Source organism: Gopherus flavomarginatus, chromosome 3 (genome assembly GCF_025201925.1).
Source record: "Gopherus flavomarginatus isolate rGopFla2 chromosome 3, rGopFla2.mat.asm, whole genome shotgun sequence".
In the NCBI taxonomy this organism is placed as follows: Eukaryota; Metazoa; Chordata; order Testudines; family Testudinidae; genus Gopherus; species Gopherus flavomarginatus.
This window is the reverse complement of record NC_066619.1, coordinates 39440003-39463284: the sequence shown is the minus strand read 5'-3', so window position 1 is coordinate 39463284 and position 23282 is coordinate 39440003. Positions and strand designations below refer to the sequence as shown.

At 45.9% G+C, this 23282-nt stretch overlaps 1 protein-coding gene and 1 long non-coding RNA gene across 2 annotated transcripts in view; one reads left to right on the top strand and one right to left on the bottom strand.

Moving 5' to 3' along the window:
* The window catches only part of LOC127048069 (uncharacterized), a 30691-nt gene extending 30240 nt beyond the window's left edge, over positions 1–451 (bottom strand). The window contains exon 1 of the long non-coding RNA XR_007773548.1: positions 196–451. This is a non-coding gene — a long non-coding RNA (uncharacterized LOC127048069). The remainder of the gene's footprint in view (positions 1–195) is intronic.
* The window catches only part of ELOVL7 (ELOVL fatty acid elongase 7), a 110176-nt gene continuing 87225 nt past the window's right edge, over positions 332–23282 (top strand). The window contains exons 1-2 of the mRNA XM_050947118.1: positions 332–432; positions 533–602. The gene's annotated coding sequence lies outside the window, so the exon portion shown is untranslated. The remainder of the gene's footprint in view (positions 433–532; positions 603–23282) is intronic.

The window sequence follows — 23282 nt, the reverse complement described above, 5'->3', positions numbered from 1 at the left end:
ACATTTATGTGAACTGATTTATTATAAAAAGAACTAGCAGATTTTCAGCAACTAGGACATGGGGGATCATGCCTAATAGTTGGAGCCAAGGATCAGAACTGGAGTCAGAGTTCAGGAATCAGACCTAAGGCTACACTTACATAGAGAAAACAAGGCAGAAGCTGTCACAGCCAAATGCCTTGAGCAGTCACTCACCTGCTGCTGATCGTAAGAGCCAGTCAGCTGACCCTTCCAACTAGCAGTGTAACCAATCAGGCAGTCTTCTACAGACCAGCTGCATTTGACAGGGAGCCCAGAGACTGGTTTTTTGCAGGCCCTGATTCCTGACAGAGATGCACAGATGCAAGAAAATAACTTTGCCTGCAGAAAGGTGAAGTAATCAGGCTTTACACAGGCTCGGTGTGCAAGGAGGACAGTGGAATCACAGCCCAGGTTAAGATACAGGGCTAAAATGCAGCCATTACTCTCTATCCCCAACATGAAGGCTGCAGTTGTGGCTGTAGCTCTTGTTTTTGTTTTCTTTTACCCACAGGAAGGTGAACATGGCAGTATCCTCAGTATGTACTTGTGTTTTAATAAGCAGAACCATAGACTTCAATCAAGTAAGCATGTGTGTGCACGTTTTTGTATAGATGATAATGAGAGTTTTAATATATTTGATGTTGGAATCTCTGTAAAGAAAGTGGTCCAAAAGCTCTTAATCAGCAAACCTATCAGTCTCTTCACTGCACCAATTTCTAGTCCCTGCTTTAGGCTCACGTCTGTTCCTTTTTGGCCCAATTCAATATTCCCAGGGCCGTCCTTAGGCATAGGCAGAATAGGCAGCTGCGTAGGGCCTCACTCTGCCTGGGGGCAGCACTCTGCAGGCAGCCCAGACAGTGTAGAAGCAGGGCTCTGGGTCCTAGAGAGAGCCAAATGCAGCACAGTCTAAGGAATGGGATTGGCTGCTGGGGTCTCTGGGAAGGGGGGGTAGGGGTTGGGGAAGGAGCTCACCTGTGAGTGTGACTCTTTCCCCCTGGCTGAGGTGAGGCGAGGCAAGGCAGGCTCTGTGGCTCTGGAACCAGTATCCTTTGTTGTCCCCCATAACATCCATTCTTCTCCCCCCTGCCCCATGGAGCACCCCCTCCTTTCTCCCTCCTCCCCAGGAGCACCCCTCTCTCTCTCCTCCCTCCCCTCCGTCAGGGCTGGGTTGGGTGAGGTGCTGGGGGATAGGTGGGAGGAGGGCTGGTTGGCTGCCTGCTGAGGAATGAAAGTGAAAGTAACTCGCTTCCTCGGCAGGCAGCCAGGATTGGAATGTCACACAGGGCTTGGCTGGGGTTAGCCACATGTGTGAAAAATCAGGATAGGGGATTGGGGTACAGTGATCAGATATCCCTATTTTATAGGGACAGTCCCAATTTTGGGGTCTTTTTCTTATATAGGCTCCTTTTACCCCCCCTCCCATCCCTGTCCTGATTTTTCACACTTTCTGTCTGGTCACTCTAGGTGGGGGTAATTGGTGCCTATATAAGACAAAGCCCCAAATATCGGGACTCGCCCTCTAAAATCAGGACATCTGGATCTGGCTGCCCTAGCTGGGGAGCGCCTCTCCCCCGGGCTGGCAGCTGCCAGCGATTCATCTCATCCGGGGGGAGCTGCACAGGGCAGGATGAGCTGCTGTGGCTCCATGGGTGCCCCGTCCCTAAGATCAGATGCTGTGCTAACTTCACCATGGTCCATAAGGCTGGTGGTGGTGCCCATTGGCGTGTGATTGGACCTGAGGGTTTGCTGCTGCTGTTGCCACTCTGCACCCCAAGAGGTGGATTTTGGGGTCCTGCAGTTTTCCACCTATCTCCTCCTCTACTGCAGCTGTTGGACCAGCAGGCTGGGGGGTGAGCCAAGCATGAAAGCAGTACTGTATTGTCATTTAACAACTTTGTTTGCCAAAAATTCTTGCTAACAATCCTGAATCCAATTTCAATATTTTTTTTAAATCAATATCTTAGCTAAAAACAGAAAATTAAGTTGTTGACAATTATTAGTGACAGGTTTGGTTTGAGGCAGGGAGTGGGCCAGTTTTCATCAGAGAAACAAAAAATGTTGACTGACTTTCCTATAGCCTGTTACTCCTGATAAGAGCCCTCCAACAACTGTAATATGCTCATCTCCTTACTAGTGTATAAAGCAGGGGTCGGCAACCTACGGCACACGTGTCAAAGGTGGCAGGTGAGCTGATTTTTGATGGTATGCAGCAGCAGGCTGAGCGGCTCAGCCCATCACTGCTCTGGGGTTCCGGCTGCTGCCCTATTGCCAGCTGGGATACCAGTCATCGGCCCCACTCAGCACCTGCTGCTGGCCTGGGGACCCCCAAGAAACCCCAGGCTGGCAGTGGGCTGAGCAGGCCAGCTGAACCGCTCAACCTGCTGTCAGCCTGGGGTTCCATTCACTCAGCTGGCAGCAGGCTAAGTGGGCTAGTGGCGGGCTGAGCAGGGCCGGTGGGGGGTTGAGTGGCTCAGTCTGCTGCCAGTCTGGGGTGCCAGCAGCACTCAGCCTACTGCTACTCCGGGGTTCTGGCTGCCGGCCCCTTGCCAGTCAGGAGCTCAGCCGCCAGCCCCACTCTGCCTCCTGCCAGCCGGGGTGAGCAGAATCCCAGGCTGGTAGCGGGCTGAGGGGGGGTTGGCGGCCGGGATCCTGGCTAGCAGGAGTTGGTGGTCAGAACCCCAGACCAGCAGCGGGCTGAGCAGGGCCTGGGATCCTTGTCTAGGGTTCCAGCCACCAGCCTGCTGCCGGTTTGAGGTTTCATTTACTCAGCTGGCAATGGCCTGAGCAGGACCAGTGGCCAAGACCTCAGATAATAACAATAGTTCATTTATATAATATAGACATAGAGAGAAACCTTCTACAAACATTAAAATGTATTACTGGCACGAGAAACCTTAAATTACAGTGAACTTGGCACACCACTTCTGAAAGGTTGCCGACCCCTGGTATAGAGTGACCATATGTTGTACTAAGATTCTCCTGCTTTTTTTTTTTCTCTGTGAGTCAGTATAACTTTTGCCAGCCCAGAGGTTGGGCAGCCAATGTTTTACGTTTTCACAATGTTTTCTCCAACTTTCATAAAGTAAATACATAGTTAATATGAGTTTAAAAGGCCAGGGACACTTCTTTGTTAAGAATCTATACAGCAGATCATGCCCATAGACGATCCAGAAAAGAAATTTGAGGTTGAATTTTTTAATGTTGTGATGGATAAAGCAGTATCTGCTGTTGATGAAAGGTTTAATACCTTGCAAGTACACCATGAACAGTTTGGATTTTTGTATGACATAACTAAATTCAACGAAATAGGAAAACAAGAGCAACTAATGACAAAGTGCTAGAGAGCCTCCTGAAGCACAGTGATAGTTTTGATTTAAATGGACTTGAACTGTACGAAGAATTGAGTACACTGTCATCAATGTTGCCACATGCAAAATCGGTGATGGACATTGTACAGTTTATTCATACCCGCAAACTTATTGACATATATCCTAATGCGTACATTGCCACTCGTATTCTACTGACAATTCCTGTAATAGTAGCATCAGGAGAACGGAGTTTCTCAAAACTAAAGCTCATTAAAAACTATCTCCGCTCTACAATGAGTCAGAAACGCTTAACTCGTCTTGCTATTCTTGCAATCGAACAAGACACAACTTTGTCTTTGTCATACGATGACAGTATTACTGATTTTGCAACCAAAAAAAGCCAGAAAGATTGCTTTTAATTAAAAACAAATCTTTGTTTCAATACCTCTTCATATAAATTTCCAATAAATTTTTGATAAATTAAAAAAAATATATTATTTGCATCATTCTGTCATATCAGAATTTTTTCTATAGTGCTACTTTTTAGCACTAGTCCATCAGCATTACAGTGTGCTTCATTAAGTTAAACTGGTTTTAATAACGTGAATGGGGCAAGTTTTCCAATACTGTAAGCTTATGTTTGTGCTGTTAAGAGCAGATCAGGCACAGGGGCACCAGTTTAATAATCTCGCCTAGGGCACCATAAATCCTAAAGCCGGCCCTGAGTATTCCCCTGTGTGCTTATTGATGCCTGTATAAAACATGACCAGATAAGAATGTTAGCATTACACACCCACTTTGCTCAGATGTTAGTGATTTCACAGGGTGTATGGCAATGCTGATTCAGACCTGTTTCTCAACTCTTTCACTCACCACAATCCTATTCCCACAGTCAGATTGTGCAAGTCTGTGGAGGTGGTTAGGTGCTTTCTCTCATTGGAAAGATCCATCTCTCTTCCTTGCTACAGGTTTGCGTTTCATCAAGTGTAGAATAGATTGACAGAGTGTGATTAAGTAACAAGACTGTTAGGCAAATTTATTTCTCTTAAATAGAAAAGTTAAGCCTTTTTCCCCAATGACCATGTAAATGGATCACCAGATTAGCTTCCCTATATTCCTTTGGAAAGAGCATAACAGTTGAGTAAATTTTACTAAGATTTAAAGAGCTAGATCCAGCTCTTCATGCTCCCACACCCCTTTTTAGCTGCTCTGTGTCACTCTGATAATACAAAGCAGCAGATCTGGCTACTTGCAGATTCCCTGATGTAGAACTGGCATTGGCAACTCTATCGCACCCCTTCTCAGGGGCCTGCCCTAACAGCAGGTAGGGCAAGGTCTGGGGAAATGGGTGAACGGAGCTGTGGTATAGCCATCCCCAGAATAGCCCCTGTAGAATCTGTTAGAACTGGTGGAACTTAGAGCAACTTGAAGCTGCTTTAAATGATGTTGAGGGCCAAACAGGCCCACACAAGCCATGGAAATTGCAGGAGAGGGGGCACAAAGGTGGTTTAAAGTCACCTTTGCCTCCCCTTTTTTCAATGACACAAAGCAAAGCTCTGTTGTGGATGAGGACTGAGTCCTTCATTTTGCTACCGTGGCTTGGCTGAGTCTTAAGTCTTTCTTTAAAAGAAATCTAGGAAAATTGAAGGAATTCGTAGTGAACAGCTCTTCTCTACTTATAATATTTCCTTCATTGTTTCCTGTCTAGTCTCGCTCCCTTCCATAGTTTTAGAATGTTTGCTCACTCGTGCCCCCCTCAGGCTGCTTCTTACAAACCCAAATTTCAAACCATTCTAATTGTTAAAGATTAACCAGTCAGCATCTATGGAAAAGCACAGTCACATCTTACTCTACACTTGACTGAAGTCTGCCATTGTATTCTGAAACTGCATTACTATTTTGAAGCCTTTAACAGTGTGCTCACATTTACCAGACTGATATGAAGATAGTCTTAGAGTCTACATGGAAAATGTACGGATGCGGATTTGGGGGGAGGAGAAGGCTAGGAGGGGAGCAGTAAAGACAATGTGGCTGAGCAGGAATTTTTAGCACTCCTCTTATTAGTGCCACAGTTTATTAGACATTTTGATTTTGGTAAAGCTATCCACCCACCTGGAGTATGTCTGCACAGCATACAAAAGGTATGCTACATGTACAGCACTGCAGTGCCACTGATACAGCGGTGCTGCTGAAGCGCTTCTGGTGAAGATGCTCTATGCTGATGGGAGAGAGCTCTCCTGTCAGCATAAAAAAACCCACCTCCACAAGCAGCATAAGCTCTGTTGGCAGGATAAGCTTTCCTGTTGACATAAGCATTTGTGTGCATAGTGCTATGTCAGTGTAACTTATGTCACTCAGGGAGTGGAATAATCACATCCCTGAGTGACGTAAGTTTTAGCAACGTAAGCTGTGTCTACACTACCACCTAAGCCCAGGACAATGTGACCTACACCTACGGCCTCTGTTTCCACACCCACTCTCAAACGTCCACACAACATTGCAATCCTGGACCTCACAACTGTGCTGGCACTATACAGACCTGAGTCAGAATTTCAGCTTCTGTGAACATATACTATCAGATCCCAGGGTTCTTAGCAGCCTCGCCAGCTGAAGCCAGTCTAGGGCTTATTTCATAGTGGGCTGTAGGAGAATTTGTTGGTCCATCCTGTGGGAATTGACGGAAGTCTTTTGCATGGTTTTTGCCTGAAAACACATCCATCTGAGTCATTTTGTGGTCGCATGCTCCCAGCAGCCAGAGCCATCAATGTGGGTCATGACCCAGTGGAAGAAATGCTCCACCTGGTGTGTCAGTCCTATTTTAGGAATCAGCTAGAGCATGTGCAAGATGCTGGTGAACATTTTGGAGGCAGTTTTTGATCGGCCAAAGGCACTGTTCAGGGTGGGATGCAGATATGCCAGACACAACCCAGCTGATGCTGCTCAAGAGGGTTGCCTTAGTCGCAGATTCCCCTATGTAGACCAGTACTTCTGAAGCAGGGCCACAAGCACAGACTGGTGGGACCATGTTGTTATGGAGACTTGGGATGACCAACATTGGGTCCAGAATTTTCACACGAAGAAGCAGACCTTCCTGGAGGTTTGTGATCAGCTTTCTCCAACCCTCCCATGCCAGGACACCGACAGGTAGGAGGCCAGTCCAGTCCAAAAATGGGTCACAATAGCCATCAGAAAGCTGGCTGCCCAAGACAGCTACAAGTTCATGGCTAACCAGTTTGGTGGTAATCAACTGTCAAATCAACTGTCGGGGTTGTTTTGGCAAAGTTTTCTGAGGTGATCAGGACTTTGATTGACCTAAAGAAGATGGACATTAAAACGCTCCTGAAATTATTGTTGGCTTTCAGAGAATGGATTTTCCAAACTGCACTGGGGCCATGGATGGAACTCATGCCTATAATTTGCCTTCTGCAAGAAGCACATAAGTACACATACTGCAAAGAGTACTACTGCATTGTTATGCAGGCCCTGTTCTATCACAGGGGCAGATTGATGGACACTAATATGTGCTGCACTGGCAGGGTGCACGATGCTAGGGTGTTCCAGAGATCAGGACTTTATGGAGAAGCTGGGATATTATTTCCACAAATGACATTGTTATAAATGAAGTCACTGTCCCCACTGTTATTCTAGGGAACCCAATGCACCCCTTGTTTCCATGGCATGAAGCAGTATCCTGATTTCAGAGGACCTGGCAAAATAAGGTTCAGTTACACACATTAGGATGGTGGTGGAATTGTGCATGTGGAAGAGTGAAATCTCATTGGCACTGCATTAAAAACTATTTAGATACCAATGTCATCAGTGCAGTCCTTGTTATTGTAAGCTGCTGTGCTCTGCACGACATCTGTGAGGACAAAGGGGAACCCTCTCACCAGGAGAGGACTCAAGACACTGCTGGATATCTAAGCTTGTACACACAGCCAGACAGTGCTAGCTCATCATGTGCAACAGAACTCAGGGATGCTTTGGGTGTCCACCTAATGGTTTGAATGGTCCCATTCATGAGTGGGGATGAAATAGTATGTGAGATAGTGCTGTGTATGGCTGCAGTTGCCACTGGGGAAGTGATGGGACAGTTAGACTGCAGCACTGGAACCTGGAAGTGGGGAGCTTGTGTTAAACCTGAGTCAGGATCTGAGCACAGTGCACTGTGTTGACATACCAGTCTCTGAGACTGAAAGGCTTTTTGGAAAAAGTATGTGTGAAGGAGGAAAGGATGGATGCATGGCAACTCAAGCCTGGGCGGGGATGCTCTGAGATAAGCATGAGAGAGGACATAGAAGGGGGTGGTCTGTACCTGTGGTTGTACTAAAGTGATCACCTAATACATTGCAGATATATAAAGATTAATGCTACTGCACTAGTGGTAGTTTCCCAAGCAAAGTCCTTTATCATGTAGTGCTTGTGTACCAAAATCTTGGCTGGTGTAAATGGGCACAGCTCCACTACTTCAGTAGATTTTACCCCTTTATATCAGCAGAGAGTCGGGCCCTCCTCATCTGTAAGATGATCAGAAATAGTGTCTTGCATTCATGAGATGTTTTACTCTGAAATGCTTTGCTTTTCCCTCTTTAGTGGTAATAGCTCCTTCGTTTCTGTGTGACAAAAGAGTTATGTTAGATTTTATTTAGCTGTTCAGAATAGTGTGGCTAGATTCTTAGGGAGAAATAGTATCAGGTAAAGCCAGGCTTTGAAGTCCCCTTGATTCTGAGAATCTCTTAAGTCTTATCTCAGTTTTAATTTTAAAAGAAAAACATGTTAGTTCTTTTATTGTTAATGTATTTAAATTCCAGTGGAGCCTAAAAGGCCCAACATGATTGGGCAGGGTCTATCTAAAAAGACAAGACAGACAGAGTGGGAGAAAGGAATTGTTACTTTTATAATTATGTTAATTAATGGTAGATGTAATTATTAATGCTAAAACAAATGACAGAAGTATCCACAACACAAAACCTGGTCATAATCGGGACTTTGACTCCTCGGACATCTGTTGGAAAAGCAATACTGCAAAAAAAAAACCCACAAAATGTCCAGTAAGTTTCTGCACACAGAGTTCTTGTAGCAGTGTTGGCTCCAGGATATGAAAGAGACAGGGTAGGTGAGGTAATATCTTTTATTGGACCAACTTCTGTTGGTGAGAGACAAGTTTTTGAGTTTACACAGAGCTCTTCTTTAGGTCTGGGAAATGTACTGGAAGTATCATAGCTAAATAGAAGGTGGAACAGATTGTTTAGCATAAGTAATTAACATATTTCAAGGGACCATTCAAGATGAAGTGGCCACTTAATACCTCTTCAGTCATTTGGGGCGGGGTTGAGGGGTGGGGAGGAAGAGAGGGGGAGCTGTGGGGGAGATATGTGATGGTAGGGTAATGGGTTATAGATTGTTCTAATACTCTTGTATCTGTTCAGTCCATAATTTTTAGTGTCTAGCAAAGTTATGAATTTAAGCTGCCAGACTTCTTTTAAGGGTGCACAACACCTACGTGATGATAAATAATAGCCAACATGGATTTGTCTAGAACAAATCATGTCAAACCTACCTAATTTCCTTCTTTAACAGGGTTACTGGCCAACTGCATGGCACGAAGTGGTAGGCATATCTTGATTTTAGTAAGGCTTTTGACGCAATCCCATATGACAGTCTCATAAGCACACTAGGGAAATGTGGTCTAGATGAAATTACTATACGATGGGTGGACAACTGACTAAAAAAAATTTACTCGGAAGTTATCAATGGTTCACTGTCAAACTATGAGATTGTATCTAGTGGGGGTCCTGCAGAAGTCTGTCCTGCATCTAGTACTAGTCAATATTTTCACAAATAACTTGGATAATGGAGTGGAAAGTATGCTTACAAAATATGTGGATCACACCAATCTGGGAGGGGTTGCAAGCACTTTGGATGAGAGGATTAGAATTCAGAATGACCTTTATAAATTGGAGAATTGGTCTGAAATCAACAAAATGAAATTCAATAAAAACAAGTGCAAAGTATTACAGTTAAGGAAGAATCAAATGTACAACTCAAAATGGGAAATAACTAAGTGGTAGTAGTAGTGCAGAAAAGGAGCTGGGGGCAATACAAAACAAATTGAATATGTGACAAAGTGATGCAGTTGCAAGAAAATATATACCAGAATGATATTTGCCTGACAGGAGTGTTGTCTGTAAGGCATGGGAGAAAATTGTTCCACCGAGAAGCAATGGAATTCTGTCCATCTAGCACTGTCTACAGGTAGTGATAAGGGTAGCTTAACTACATTACTCAGGAGTGTGGATTTTTAAAATCCCTGAGCAATTTAGCTGGGTCAGTTTAAATTTTGAGTTTGGATCTGGCTTTGGTTAGATCTTAGGGGGGGGGGAAATTATAAGGATAGCAAAGGAATTAGGGTTGCACAATCACTGGAGGTTTTTGAGAACAGATTAGACAAATGTCTGTCAGGAATGGTCTAGATATATTTGATTCTTCCTTAGCACCGGGAGGTGGAGAAGATGATCTCTTGAGGTCCCTTCGAGCCCTAAATGTATGATTCTTTCCACTTGGCTCCAGGACATGACAAGGAGACAAGCACTTGCTATTTCAAGCTATTCTTTATCCCACTAATTCTGGTTTTGAGAAAGGAGAGAGAGTATGTGCAAATGAACATCAAGCTATGACTAGGACACACTAATGCAGCAATTTAGTTCTTTCCCAGTGACATTATCTCTGAAGTGACAGATTTCCATTTCATACATATGCATGAATTTAGCAGATGCTGTTGAGCCTTTGAGCTTTATATTATATAAATAGTAATGAATAAGACCCAGTCCAAAAGAAAGGAGCCTGAGATTTTTGTGCAAAAGTTTGGGATAAATATCATATTTCAGTTCTGTCATTTTATTGACAATTTGATAGTGATTTTACCTCATCCACAATGGGTCAAAGATGGGCCCTGGTGGATGGCATTGTCAGGAATTGGTGGGAAACAGCTTCTGACAGTATTTCCACAGCCACATTGAGGAGGACAGAAAAAAATGCAGTGGTGTTGTGCCATAGCTCTCCTTCTGGCACCCTATCTTAGGCCTTGGCTACACTGGAGAGTTGCAGTGCTGGTGGTGGCTTTACAGCGCTGCAACTTACTCACCATCCACACTTGCAAGGCGCATACAGCACTGTATCTCCCTGGCTACAGCGCTGCATGTACTCCATCTCTGCCTGGCAATAACGACTGCAGCGCTGGTGCTGCAGCGCTGCTCCGCCAGTGTGGCCACCAAAAGCGCTGTTATTGGCCTCCAGAGGTATTCGGAGGAATCCCAGAATGCCTGCTAAGCCACTCTGCTCATCAGTTCAAACCCTACTGTCCTGGCCTCAGGTGACCTGCCCTTTAAATGCCCCAGGAATTTAAAAAATCCCCTTCCTGTTTGCTCAGCCAGGTATGCAGTGCAATCAGTGAATCTTTCCAGGTGACCATGCCTCCATGCGCCAAATAAGCCCCAGCATGGAGCAATGGTGAGTTGCTGGACCTCATCGTGTTTGGGGGGACGAAGCTGTGCAGTCACAGCTGCGCTCCAGCCGTAGGAATTACGATACCTATGGCAGATATCAAGGGCCATGCTGGAAAGGGGCCATGACCGGAATGCGGTGCAGTGCAGGGTTAAAGTGAAGGAGCTGCGGAGTGCCTATTGCAAAGCCCACGAGGGAAACTGCCACTCTGGCGCTGCCCCCACGACCTGCCGTTTTTACAAGGAGCTGGATGCAATACTTGGGGGTGACCCCACCGCCAATCCAAGGATCATGATGGACACTTCGGGGGCGGGGGGATGGAGGGGGAGGAGGAAACCGAGAGTGAGGGTACTGAGGTGTGGGGAGACACCCCGGAATCCCAGAAGGAATGCAGCCAGAAGCTCTTCTCAAGCCAAGAGGAAGGTAGCCAGTCGCAGCAGCTGGTACTTGGTGAAGGACAAGCAGAAGAGCGGATTCCCGGTAAGCGGCTTTTATTTTCAGGATGCAAATGTTTCGGGAGAGGAGGGAGGGTTAGGGCTGCATACATGCATGCTTAGATGTGGAATAGCTCATTGATGTGATCTATCGCGTCACAGTAATCGGCCTCAGTAATCTCTTCAAAAGTTTCTGCCAGAGCGTGGGCAATGCGCTTCCGCAAGTTTATAGGGAGAGCTACTGTGGTCCTTGTCCCAGTCAGGATAACGCGTCCGCGCCACTGTGCCACGAGGGGTGGGAGGACCATTGCTGCACACAGGCAAGCTGCATAGGGGCCAGGGCAGAATCTGCATTGCTGTAGAAGACCATCCCGCTCTTCCCAGATGACCCGCAGCAGCGAGATATCTTCCAGGGTTAACTCCTGTGGAAAATGTTAGGAGAGTGTTCAGTGTAGGTGCCCCCTGCAGCTGTTTGCTTTCCCCAATGCACAGAAACCCCAGCACAGCCCTGAAGCAATCAGTCCCCCTTACTCACCATTTTGGGGCTCCTGTGGTTTATGTGCACTCTGTTTGGTATGGGAAAATTATGCTAAAGTGAAAACTGAAACTCCTTCACTGTGTGGGAATAACTGTCTGAGATATAAACAATGCTGCCTCTGTTAACAGTTGCTTTTTTTGCCTGTCCACAAGCGACCTTGATTTCTCAGCTACCTGTGTTATCAACGGCTCAGAGACTCCAAAACCTCCGGAAGAAGCCGCGAAAAAGCAAAGATGACCTGCTGCAAGCAGTTATGGATCACTCTGCCAGAGAGATTAAAAAACTGCAGGACTAGAGGGAAAGAGAAAGCAGGATCCACCAGAGAAACGCAGCAGCCAGGAAGAAAAGCACAAAGCAGCTGATAAGCGTCCTGGCTCGCCAAGCGGACTCTATCCAGGTGCTCATCGCCATGCAGGCAGAGCACTACCGTCCCGCCGCCCCGTCCCAAAGCTCTTTCCGTTGTGCCCCAATGTCAGCTCCAAACCCCCTTCCCCAGCATCCAGGTTCTTACCTCCACCAGCTGCCTCCAACACCTGTACATTGACCAACCAGCCCGGAGAACTACAACCCTTACCCTCTGCACTCAACCCCCATCACCATGCAGTATAAGCATCCTGAAGTGCAGCAGTCATTGCACAGCACTCCAGACAGGATATATTCAAACCTGTGACTGTACAGTTCTCCACCACACCCCCCTGCCCTTTTAGGTTCCCAAAATGTTGTGTGTCTATCAATAAAGTTATTTTCTTTTCAATAAATGAATTCTTGTCTTTGAAAACAGTCTTTATTATTGCAGAAAGTCAAAGATACCTTAGCCCAGGAAAGAAACAGGCACTGCAAATCAGCTTAGGAAAAACAGATTCCTACTGACATTGTAACCACTGCACTTCACTGCTGTGCAAGGCACCAAACATTACTGTAGGTTTTCAGCCTCAAATTCCTTCCTCAAGGCATCCCTAATCCTTGAAGCCCTGTGTTGGGCCTCTCTAGTAGCCCTGCTCTCTGGTGCAAATTTAGCCTCCAGGCGCTGAACCTCGGTGGTCCATGCCTGACTGAATGTTTCACCCTTCCCTTCACAAATATTGTGGAGGGTACAGCATGCGGATATAACCGCAGGGATGCTTCTTTCCCCCAAGTCTAGCTTCCCATACAGAGATCGCCAGCGCCCTTTTGAACGGCCAAAAGCACACTCCACAGTCATTCTGCGCCGGCTCAGCCTGTAGTTGAACCGGTCCTTGCTCCTGTCAAGCTTCCCTGTATACAGTTTCATGAGCCAAGGCATTAATGGGTAAGCGGGGTCTCCAAGGATCACAATGGGCATTTCAACGTCCCCTACTGTGATCTTCTGGTCTGGGGAAAAAAGTCCCTGTCTGCATCTTCCGGAACAGGCCAGTGTTCCAAAAGATGTGTGCATCATGCACCTTTCCCGGCCAGCCTGTGTTAATGTCATTGAAATGCCCACGGTGATCCACAAGCACCTGGAGAACCATAGAGAAATACCCTTTCTGATTAATGTACTCGGATGCCAGGTGGGGTGGTGCCAGAATAGGAATATGTGTCCCATCTATTGCCCCTCTACAATTAGGGAAACCCATTTGTGCAAAGCCATCTACAATGTCCTGCACGTTCCCCAGAGTCACGGTTCTTCTTAGCAGGATACAATTAATGGCCCTGCAAACTTGCATCAAAACAATACCAGCGGTCGACTTTCCCACTCCAAACTGATTCCCAACCAATCGGTAGCTGTCTGGAGTTGCTAGCTTCAAGATTGCAATAGCCACCTGCTTCTCCAACGGCAGGGCAGCTCTCAATCTTGTGTCCTTGCACTGCAGGCTGGGGGCGAGCTCCTCACACAGTCCCATGAAAGTGGCTTTTCTCATCCGAAAGTTCTGCAGCCACTGCTCGTTGTCCCAGACTACCATGATGATGTGATCCCACCATTCAGTGCTTGTTTCCCAAGCCCAAAAGCGGTGTTCCACGGTGCTGAGCATTTCCGTGAATGCCACAAGCAATGTCGTTTCATACGTGTCAGTCTACTCGCTATCATCGTTGGACTCTTCATCACTTTGGAGCTAAGGATTAGCTCAACTGCCAAACATGACGGGGTGGCGAGACTCGTCAGCATATTTCTCAGCAGTTCGGGCTCCGTTTCCCACAGAAATTGCGCTGCACAGAAACCGTGGGAGAGTTACAATGGCGCCAAACATTGACGGAAAAACAGAGACTACTGGGAAGTGAAGCGATGCATCATGGGGCATTGGGACAGGAAGCAGAATGACCTGCACCCTTCCCACAACCCACGGCGCCAAAATGGGATGAGGTACTCTGTGGGATAGCTGCCCATAATGCACCACTTCCAACACCGCTGCAAATGTGGCCACACTGCAGCACTGGTAGCTGTCAGTGTGGCCACACTCCAGCACGTTCCCTACACAGCTGTACGAAGACAGCTGTAACTCCCAGCGCTGCACACCTGCAAGTGTAGCCAAGCCCTTACTCCTTTAGTGTGTGGGCTGTGGTTCCTGTTGTTAGTCAGGAAACTTGCAGCAAATATGCACTTAATGCTAGCTGGATCTAATTTTAAAAGGCCTGCCCAGTGTCAAAACAACAACAATAATAATACTTTGCATGTCTACAATAGGACCTAAAGTACAAGGTGACTAATTAAGATGCAGAACATTCCTGTGAATTAGAGATTAATTATAGCCAGTATTTTACAAATGAGAAACCTGAGTCACAGTGGAATTTACAAAAGGTTCTTCGGGTACTCAGCAGAGGAGGTGTGGTCCACTTTTAGGTACTTAATCAACAAAGGGAATTTTAAAGGCAGAATGTGGATGGTGTTTGTCCCTGAAAAAAAATCTGTTCTCAGTACTGGGTGCTCAGGGTCAGCTGCACACCTAGCCACTGGGGATTCTCAAAACATCACTGCTATGCTTATTAGGCACTGCTGTTTCTTCTTCAAGAATGTGTCAGATTCCAAGGTCAGAAGGGACCATTTTGATCTTCTAGTCTGACATCTGACATAATATAGGCCACAGAACCACCCTAAAATAATTCCTTTGAAGTAGAGCCTGTCTTGATTTAAAAAATTGCCAGAAATGGAGAATCCACAGCAACCCTTGGTAAATTGTTCCAATGGTTAACAGTCCCTCACTGTTAGAAAATTTATCCCTGGTTTCCTGTCTTAATTTGCCAGACTTCAACTTCTAGCTGTAGGATCATGTTATACCTTTGTCTGCTAGACTGAAGAGTCCATTCTCAAATGTTTGCTCCCAATGTAGGCACTTAATAAGGGAGACAGTAGAAAAGAAGGAGACCAAGGACAGAGCCCTGTGGATCCCTCACAGAAATGTGGAGGGAAGGGGGGGATGAGGAGGATCCAAGGGATGTGCTGAAAGAGCAGTAAGAGAGGTAGGAGGAGAGGCAGGAGAGAACAGCATCCTGGAAGCTAAGAAGGACAAGATTTTAAGAAGACCACCATGCTTGACTGTGTCAAAGGTGTCTGACAGGTCAAGGAGGATGAGACTGGAGTACTAGTTGAGATTTGGCTACGAGGAGTGTCACAGGGTACTATGTTCACCACTGTGGACTGGATTTGTAACGGAGGAAGGCTGTCTGGTCACAGGACCCCGTACCGCAGTGTGAGAGCAGGAGCAGAAGAAGCAGATGTTGCAAATGAGCCAGGACAGGGAGTTGGCAGAGCGGACCTTGCAGTGGGAGAGAGGGACAGAAGAGTCAAGAGTGGAGTAGACAGAGGAATGGAAAGAATCAACAATGGTATTAATGGAAAAGAGGTCAGGAAGGAGAGCAGACAAGAAGTGATCATCACTAATGGACTGGAAGTCAAGGAAAGACTGAGTACTGGGTTTGATGGGCAATGCTGAAAGAGACCAAATGATGGTCCAAGAGGGAAAACTCAGCAAGAGAGGTCAGAGAGAGAGCAGGGCTTGATGAAAACCAAGTTAAATAAATGGCTGTTTTGGTGAGTGAGAAAGTTGAACTAGGGCTGCAGCTTGAAAGAAGCGGTGAGGGTGAGGCAACATGGGTATTCAACATATCAAAAATGAGTGTGGGAGACTGAGGAGAGGGAGAGAAAGAGCCAGGAGTCTAAATCCAAGAGGAAAGCTGATGGGGAGGAGTTGGCTGGATGGTTGATGACAGCCACATAGAGTGGGAGCAGGGCCAGCGCTTCCATTAGGTGACCCTAGGTGGTTGCCTAAGGTGCCAGGATTCGGGGGGCAGCTTCTAGTTCCGCTCCCGTCATGCCGCCGAAGAAGGACCTTCTGCCGACGTGCCGCGGAAAACAGTGGCAGGCAATTGAGCAGCTCAGTGACTGCGGCATTTTGGTGGCGGGTCCTTCTTCGGCGGCGTGATGGGACTGGAACCGAAAGCTCCCACACGCCCTGTGGGGAGCACACAAAATGCCGCCCCCCGAATTCTGCCAAGGGCACCAGGAAAATCTGGCGCCACTCCTGAGTGGGAAAGGAATGAAGAGTCAGATGCACTGCTGCTCCAAAAAAAAAAAAAAAAGGGAGGGGGGCAAGGGAAGGTTGGAAGTGGCAGGAATGGGAGAGGAACCCAACACCCCCACCACAGTCTGACCCAGAGCAGTGAGAGAGAAAAGGAGATTTGGTAATCTATATAATGGGTTGAAAAGCAAAGCTGTCCTATATTCATTGAGTAATCACATTCGCTGTACACTGTACCGTCACAATGCTTGAGTAATGCATTCAAAATTGTTTATTGCCATGCAGGCCCACCTGGAAGCAGTTATAGACATGCTCAGAATGACCTTTCCATGCATTAACCACCAGAGCGCTACCTGTATGAAACCCCAAGACTGGAAGAAATGCCCCCTGCCCCCACAGTACTTCCCTGACTACTCAGTTAAGGTAGTAAACGTCTAAGAAGTTTCAGTGATAGCAGTTTCTCCCACTGAAAAACAACAGCTATGTATTACTAAATAATAGTGTGGCCAAGGCTAATGCAGAAGTAAGTTTCAGACTTCTAGCAGGGCTGTTCTTGCAATTCATTGTTTTGCCTGTGGTTACTGTGGCATATCAAAACTTGTTATACTGGGTGGGGGCCCACAAAAAAATAAACCCACAGCAATTAAAAAAATTAACCAAATAGCACTCTGCAATCTGAAGGAGAGCTACCAATCTAGCCTCCACTTGTTCATTTTAACATATTTAATCCTCTGGGACTCACAGTAAAGAAACTACAAAAGGAAGAGGAGAGAGGATTAGCAATCCTCTCCCCAGAGTGAAGTCCCACAGATCGTTAACACTAAGCTCACCCTAAGCATGGAAGCTGTCACATGCAGTCACCTACTAATTTCCCAGATAAAGCCATAGAAGATAACAGTGGTACTCTGGGAGAAAGTCAGATGCAATGCTGAATGCAGGAGTATCTGCCTCAGCAATAAGAACATCGGAATGGCCACATACTTTGAAGGAGATGAACAGAACAGGGCAATTGTCAAATGATCCATCCCCTGTTGTCTAGTCCCAGCTTCCAGCAGTCAGAGGCTTAAGGACACCCAGAGCATGGGGTTGCATCCCTGACCATCTTGTCTGATAACTACTGATGGACCTATCCTCCATGATATTATCTAATTATTTTTTTAACACAGTTATACTTTTGGCCTTTACAATGAGTTCCACAGGTTGACTGTGCATCGGGTGAAGTAGTAGTTCCATTTGTTTTAAACCTGCTAGCTATTAATTTCATTGGGTGACTCCTGGGTCTTGTGTTATGTGAAGGAATAAATAACACTTCCTTATTCACTTCCTTCACACCATTCATGATTATATAGACCTCTGTCATATCCCCCTCTTAGTCATCTCTTTTCAAAGCTGAACAAGCCCAGTCTTTTTAATCTCTCCTCATATAGAAGCTGTTCCATATTCAATCATTTTTGATACCTGTAATCATCTTCTCTGTACCTTTTATATTTCTAATATATTCTTTTTGAGATGGGGTGCCCAGATCTGCACAAAGTATTCAAGTTGTGGGTGTACCATGGACTTATATAGTGGCAATATGATATTTACCATCTTATCTATCCTTCCCTTAATGGTTCTGTAATGGAGTGCATTCACCTCTCACAAGTGCCCCCTTGGCCGAGTGCATGTGTACCTGCACTTCCTCTCTGCTTTGTGATGAGTCTTCAGTGGCCCAGCCCTCTGGCCAAGTCACACACACTCTGTATAAATCAAATGCCTTCTGGGATATAAGTCCAACAGGGAGCCTATCTCAGCACCATCTGTAAGGTCTCTATCTATCTAAATCCACATCTCTGAGCTCACTCCTCAATCAGTCCAGCAGGACGATCTGTCTCTCAGCCCCTTCTGGGCTCCCTTGAATCATCTCTGCTTTTCAAGCAGTCTTGACCCTGGTGTGGGGCCACATCCCCCAGGGCTCCCTCCCTGGAGACTCTTCACCTCTCTGGGCCTTTTTGGCCCCAACTGGCATACTCAAAGAGTTCAGTTCCCCTTCTGGGGTGTATCAAAGTCCAGGCCACTTTCCCAGGGGCAGGAAGCGGGTAGGGGAGAGAGAACCAAGGCTTACCCTCTACTCTGGGTCCCAGCCCAGGAATGCTACAGATAGCAGCCATCTGCCATGTTCCTTTAACTAAACTGCAATGATGCTACAATTCCTTGGGCCACTTTCCTGTGTCCCCAGAACATTCCTCACCCTTACTTCAGGGCCTTGTCCTGGTTGAGTCCCAGCAGTCAGCCCAGAGCTCCTTCATGTCCCATCTGCCCCTGCCCCAACCCCCGGCCAGCACTGCTCTCTCCAAGGTCCTGTCACACCCTGAGCCAGCCATGTAGACCATTCACTCTCTTCCAGCTCTAGCAAGGAACTGATCTCTTCTTTGTGCTGCCTAGCAGCTCCTTTTAAATGGCCTGCTGGGCCCATTAGCTGCTCCCTGCAGCCCCTCTGATTGGCTGCTCTAGCCCACTTGAAGGTCTCTCTCCACTGCTCTTTTCTGGGGTGAGGTGTGGCAAGGGGCCTCATGGCCTGTCCACCCCATCACAGTTCCTAACATTCTGTTAGCTTTTTTGACTGCTGCTGCACATTGAGCAGATGTTTTTAAATAAACTGCCCATGATGACCCCAAGATCTCTTTCTTGGTTGGTAACACTTAATTTAGACTATATCATTTTGTATGTATAGTTAGGATTATGTTTTCCAATATGCATTACATTGGATTTATCAACACTGAATTTCATGATTTTGTTGCCCTTTCACCTGGTTGTGTGAGATTGCTTTGTAACTCTTCACAATTTGCTTTGGACTTAACTGTCTTGAGTAATTTTGTATCATCTGCAAACTTTGCCACTTCCCTGTTCACCCCTTTTTCTAGATCATTTATGAATATGTTGTACAGCACTGGTCCCAGGATAGATCCCTCAGGGACATCTCTCCATAACTCACCAGTTAGTCCTACCTATTGTTTCCTGTCCAGTTTACTGATCCATGAGAGGATCCTCTTATCCCATGACTGCTTAGTTTGCTTAAGAGCCTTTGGTGAGGAACCTTGTCAAAAGCTTCCTGAAAGTCTCAGTACACAATATCCACTGGATCACCCTTGTCCACATGTTTGTTGACACCTTCAAAGGCCTTGTAGACTCTTCCCCAACAAATCACATTCATCTATGTATCTGACAATTCTGTTCTTTACTATGTGATGTGGTGTGTTCTCCACACTCACCCTGAAGAGGTTCATATAGGCCAGATGGGCCAATTAACCTGTTAGGTTTCAAGATGGGGGAAATTTATGCTGAGACAAGAGCCCTAGTTAAGGGATGCTTTTCTGTGGAGGAACAGAAAGGACTTCTATGAAACCAAGTGGTGATATCAGAAGAGGCTGTAGTCACTTTCCCTGGGACAAGGGAGAGAAAGAGATTTAGACACAAGAGGAAGGGTTTGTCCAGCAGACCTAGAGGAAAGGGGTTTGGTTGGTAGGGTGGAGTATGAGAACCTGAGAGAGGCAAAATAGAAAGTATTCCAGGGGAGAGGCAGGAAGGTTTGAGGTAGTACAGACCTTGGCTTCTGGAGAAAGGTCCCTCATCTTGAACCTGCATGGAAGGTGAGCCTGGGTTCCCCTACCTGCCACTGAATGAGTGGCCCAGTCTGGGCAGTGATCTTGAGGACTATCTGGGATCATTTGTCCCAGTTACTGAGGGACTGACTTAGCCAGGGCAGTGGACTTAAGGACTGTCTGGGATGCTGCGAAGGACTGTGATATGCAGGACCGGCTCTAGGCACCACCAAACCAAGCATGTGCTTGAGGCAGCACAATTCCAGGGGCAGCATTCCAGGTGGTTTGGGGTTTTTTTGCTGTTGCGCTCTTGGTGATTATTATTATTATTATTTTATTTTGCTTGGAGCGGCAAAAAACCTAGAGCCGGCCCTGGTGATATAACCCCAGAAGGGGAAGACTGGTGTGCCTTGGCTGGTGGGCTAAGCCATAAAAGACTAGATACTGTAGCTCCTGGATAGCAAGAGAGGGGCTACCAGGGTGACAGAGTGAGACGACAGGTTAAGAAACTGCAAGAAGAGGGCATCAGGCTGAAAGAGCTAATCCCTAGAGCGACCAGTAGGAGGAACCCGTAGTGGTGAGTACTGAACCCTGTGACCTATAGTTTGAACAAATTTCCTTGGTTCTGAAGTTAGACTTACTGGTCTGAAATTGCCAGGATTGCCTCTGGAGCCTGTTTTAAAAGTTGGCATCACATTAGCTATTCTCAAGTCATCTGGTATAGAAGCTGATTTCACAGTTAGTAGTTCTGCAATTTCATATTTGAGCTCCAGAACACTCGGGTGAACACCATCTAGTTCAGATGACTTCTTATCGTTGAACTTATCAATTTGTTCCAAAACCTTCTTTGCTCACCTGTCAATCTGGGACAGATCTTCAGATTTGTCACTTAAAAAGTCTGGTTCAGGTGTGGGACTCTCCCTTGCATCCTTTGCAGTGAAGGCCGATGTAGAGAATTAATGCAGCTTCTCTGCAATAGTCTTATCTTCCTTACCTTCCCTTAGTACTTCCATCGTCCAGTGGACCCACAGATTGTTTGGCAGGCTTCCTGCTTATGAAATACATACATTCTTTTGCTGTTAATTTGAGTCTTTTGATAGTTGTTCTTCAAATTCTTTATTGGCCTGCCTAATTATAGTTTTACGCTTAACTTGCCAGAGTTTATGCTCCTTTCTATTTTTCCCAGTAGGATTTGAATCCGGGTTTTAAGGGATGCATTTTTGCATCCCTTTTATTCTGTTTAGCCATTGTGAGTTTTTTTGGGTCCTTTTCCTTTTTTTTTTTTAATTTGGGGTATACATTTAATTTGAGCCTCTATTATAGCATATTTTAAAAGTTTCCATGCAGCTTGCAGGCATGTCACTCTTGTTCCTTTTGATTTCCATTTAACTAGCTTCCGTGTGTATGTGTGTGTGTGGTTTCCCTTTCTGAAGTTAAATGCTACTGTGTTGGGCTTTGTTGGCATTTCCCCCCACCCTCACCCAAGGATGTTTAATTTAATTATATTATGATGGTTATTACCGAGCAGGTCAGCCATAGTCACCTCTTATACCAGATCCTATGCTGCATTGACTAAATCAAGAATTGCCTCTCCCTTTGTTGATTCCAGGACGAACAGCTCCAAGAAACAGTTGTAAATAATGTAAAGAAACTTTACCTCTACACTCAGTCCTGAGGTGACATGTATCCAGTCAATTTAGGGATAATTGAAATCCCCCATTATTATTGAATTTTCTATTTTTATAGCCTCTCTGATCTCCTGGAGCATTTCACATTCACCATTATCATCCCAGTCAGATGGTAATGTATTCCTATTGCTATACTCTTATTATTCAAGCATGAAATTTCTATCCATAGAGATTCTATGGTACAGTTTAAGATTTTTATGATAATCTCAGAAGCTGAGAATGGGCGATAGGGGATGGATCACTTGATTACCTGTTCTGTTCATTCCCTCTGGGGCAACTGGCATTGGCCACTGTTGGAAGACAGGATACTGGGCTTTGTGGACCTTTGGTCTGACCCAGTATGGCTGTTCTTATGTTCTTATATTTGACTCTATGCTTTCTTTCACATACCGTGCCACTTCCCCACCAAAACAATCTTCTCTGTCATTCCTGTCTCTTTTGTACCTTGGTATTACTGTATCCCATTGATTATCATCATTCCAAGTTTCTCTGATGTCTATTATATCAATATTCTCATTTAATACCAGCCACTCAAGTTCACCCATCTTAGTGTTTAGATTTCTAGCATTTATATACAAGCGCTTCTTAGTTGTCTGCCTTCATGTCATGTAATTGAATGGGACTGTTTTTCACTTGACTGTTTCTCCTCAGTTCCTACCTGTGCTTTGTCAACTTCTATGCCCTTCTCTTTACTAAGATATAGAGAATCCCCATTAGTAGATCCTCACCATGGATGTCCTTGTCCAAACCATGTGCTCCTCTTCATCTGTTGACTTCCAACCAGCCCTTAGTTTAAAAACTTCTCTATTACCCTTTCTAATTTTACATGCCAGAAGTCTGAATCCATTTTCCATACTTCCTGTACAGGCTCCTCCTTTCCCAAAAGATTCCCTCGTTCCCAATAAACCTAAAATTCTCCTCCATATACTGTTGTCTGATCCATACATTGAGACCCTTCCGTTCTGCCTGTGCAACTGGCTCTGCAAGTGGACCTGGAAGCATTTCACAGAATGGTACCATCAGGGTTCTGGACTTTAATCTCTTACCTAGCAGCTAGGACCTCTCCTACCCTTTCCTATGTCATTGGTACCTACATATACCACAACCACCTGCTCCTCTCCAGCACTACACGTAAGTCTGTCTCCATGTCTCGAGAGATCCACAATCTTTGCACTCAGTCATCACAAACCCAGCTATCTACATTTCTAATAATCAAATCCTCCATTACTATTACCTGTCTCTTCCTAATAATTGGGTATAGCAGGTGAGTCATGGGTGGTGAGACCTAATTGTCAAAGCCTGAGTCTGTGGTCACAAGACAGGAGTCAGGATACCAGGAGGTGAGAAGCAGGAGATAAACTGGAGAACAGAACCATGAATCAGATGCCAGGAATCAGGCCAGGAAATCAAGCCAGGTGAGCAGGAGGCACAGGGCACACAGAACAGGGTGGGACCTAGTTGTTCAGACCATTTCCTGTTCCTGGTGCTGTCTTAAGTAGGGTCAGCAGGCCAATCAGCTGCTCTGGGACTCTGCCCATAGGATTTAGGGGCAAATCCTCAAACTGGGGCTGGGTTTCAGGGGTCCCAGGTAAGCAAGCATCAGTAGGCTGCCAGATGGAGGGTTGGAGCATGGCTGCTCCTATAAAACATACAGACCCAGGTTTGAGAACTATGGGTCAAGCCACTGGGATTCCCTCCCTTGGAGAAGTATCGTCAGTGTGAGAGGTTACCCTCTCA